Raw genomic sequence first — 3,210 nt, forward strand, 5'->3', positions numbered from 1 at the left:
TCACTCACGCGATTCGCAGTACAAATTACGCGTTCATTATTTCATCGGCAACCGAATGGTTCAACATTTTGGCAGTGGACCAATCTAAAGGACGAGCCTATGTAACCGTGAACTCACAGCAAGAACTGACATGGCATAACGTATTTTTAGATCCCTCTAGAGCTAAACTGCGAAGCACTTTATTATTGTTGTTGTTTTGTTTTTTAGTTAGTACAGAAAGAATCATTTAGGGCTTGGCAATGATGCTCAATGTCACTGAAGGTCGAAAAACAGCGGTAAAGTACTTTTGTCAGTCAGGTCCACAGTCAAGACAACTGCAAGAGAGAGAGAGAGAAAAAGCAAGGACAGATAACTGCAACTTTTTCCAAGAGTTCTACAAGTGACAGGGGACGATTAGTTATTGTTCCTGGCCAGGTACTGCTACATGTGCAGTAGCTGAGTCTGAATCGATATGATAAATGGTCGGTTCTTGCAAAGAAACGTTCAATTTTAGAAGCATTGATAATCGTTTCACGTGAGCGTGCCTTGCGACGGATGAAGTCTGCAACAGCCCACCGTTGCAAGCTTAGGTTTATGCACCGGCAGACAACTTTTAAAATAGCGTTTCAAAACAAGAAATTAACTTCATCTTTTCGAATTAAGTGACAAACCGTTGTGATCAGTACTCGCCGGACTGCGAAGCAGTGACAGTCACACCTAGCGTAACTCTGGAGAAACGCTGCTCGGGATTGTTATCAGCTCTGAGCACGCTTTTCCTTCCTATCTCTGTCATCTGCTCATCCTTTATTCTCCTTCCCCACACTGCTGATTGATATTCAGGAGTCTGCCGCGTTCTAGACAGTTAGGGTGCCGCCAGCAGGCTTTGCTCTTCTGTCAACTAATTTCTCTCTCGGTCACATAAGTGGCCTTCCTTTACCCCTATTTTACTTCTTGCCCTAGCTGTCGTTGTGTTCTTGTTGTTGCTGTTAAAGGCCCATAGCACATACACACGATAGGGGATTGGCAAAAAAATTCCAGTGGTTACCCCAGTAATAGTTGATTTGAGGATTTGTTCTGTTTAAACGGTGCATCGTGCGGATGGATATCTCGGCCTTTCAAGTTTATCGCGGCAGCGGTCTTCACTTCTAAATGTCCTGTTCTTTTTTTTATCTTAGAAGGTAAACCTTGTAGAGAATATTTGCAAGGAAATCTCCAAGTACCACCCAATACAGCGATAGAGTTGGTGGTACGATGACGACGACGACGACAATAAGGACCTTCAATAAGCACAACTAAAGATACGGTACAATTACAATGGCAATGACGATCATGGCACCTCATGACGATACATGAAAAACCCAACAACAATGGCAGGTAAACGATGCCAACGGTGACGGCATGGCGTTGATAACCATCTTTACAGCAACTATGACAGCTGTAAATACGGCACGACGGCTCACTCATTCTAGGCACCTGTTTGGATCCTGTGTGGGAACAAACATCTTCAGTAGCTTCACTGAAGAAAGCGTAAGGAGAGCAGAAGGGAAGCATTTATGTAAACGCGGCTATGGTATAGAACGCGGCATCCGGTGCGATATCCCACTGACCTGCATAGGTAGTGGCTCCAACTCTGCTTTGAGTGATGGAACTTGTTAGTACCTGATTGAATCTGCTGGAAGCTTGTTGGATCTTGCTGCTGGTGTGCGACAGGTCAAGCGTTGGATCACAAGCTGAATCTTACCAATGATGACATTTTACAACGATGACGCCTGTGACGGATGACGCAATGATTGTCGGATGAGAGCTAGTTGGCTTCACATGTTTAAAGAGGAAAAGAACCGCGGCGTCAGACGGGACGTGACGAAGGAGTGGGCAGGACGGCAGATATGTTTGCCTATGGCGCACAGGGCGTACGGACAACCAATGAATGACGATATATATAAAATAAACAATGAGCGCGAATAGCTATCGTTGTAGAGCTGACCAGCAGCTAATGCCGGCTGAGATGAATTCCAGGGAATCAGGGATCGAATTTACAAAGCTTTTCGATCGGAGGTGTTCTTTGCCATCGGCTGGTCGCCTTCGCTGACAATATGCCCAGCATCAAGATTGGCTGAAATGTTATCTTACAAAGAAATTTAGCGCAACAACCTTTTCTGAATACCGGCACAGAACACTTGTATTCTGAGAAAAATCTAGCGTCTAACTGCAATGAGCTCTATTGCTGCAAAAGACAAAAAAAAAAAAAAAACAGCTTGTGAACGTTTTATGCGGGCATTAAAGCTTATACAATTTTTTTCTGTACTTGTGTCTGTACACTGGGTGCTTCAGCGAACACTTTCAAAAATGTTTAAAGGTTGCCTGTGGCAGACAGCATAATTCTAGTTAATGAGCTGGTTTACTTGTAGAGGTGGACTTGCACAAAAAAATTGAAATGCATAATCAACTAATTAAAAAAGAAACTAATTAGGATTTCACTCATTACATTATGACACTTATTGCAATTTACTACAGTTGCATATATATATATATATATATATATATATATATATATATATATATATATATATATATATATATATATATATATATATATATATATATATCCACTTGAATATGATTCTGTGGATGGCACCATTTACGAAATATGAGTCTCAAACATGCCGAAAAAATGCACTGTTGTTCCACTTACTTTCTTAACAAAACGACATTCTATGCATTGAAGCACAAAATTAATTAGAACGCCAATGCATCTTTCCGCACACTTCCGAAATTAATATCTCGAAACAGGTGCCATCCTGAAAATTCGTTCTCAGTGGATCCGACTTGCGAACTCCACGGCTATTATTTGCAGAGAGAGAATGAAGAGGAAAGAAGAAGAAGAATGAAGAGAATGAAGAGGAAAGAAGAAGAGGAATGAAGAGGATTATTTGTAAATGGCAACATTGGTCATAAGGTAATTAGTTAGCAAACTAATTAATGAAGTTTAGTTAATTTGTCTATTATGGATTTAATTTTGTGTGCAAGTAATGTCCTCCTCTTCGAGTAGACCAGCTCATCAACTAGAACTGTGATATCTGCCACAGGCAACGTTTAAAAATTTCGCAGGTGTTCGCTGAAACACCCTTTTACTGATGTGATGCTGTATACAATTTTATTGCACCATCAATGAACATCAGAAGATTAGAAATGGCAGAAGCAAATAAAAAAACAGAACGTCGGTATCACGCC

The sequence above is a fragment of the Dermacentor andersoni genome, chromosome 3 (assembly GCF_023375885.2).
Source record: "Dermacentor andersoni chromosome 3, qqDerAnde1_hic_scaffold, whole genome shotgun sequence".
In the NCBI taxonomy this organism is placed as follows: Eukaryota; Metazoa; Arthropoda; class Arachnida; order Ixodida; family Ixodidae; genus Dermacentor; species Dermacentor andersoni.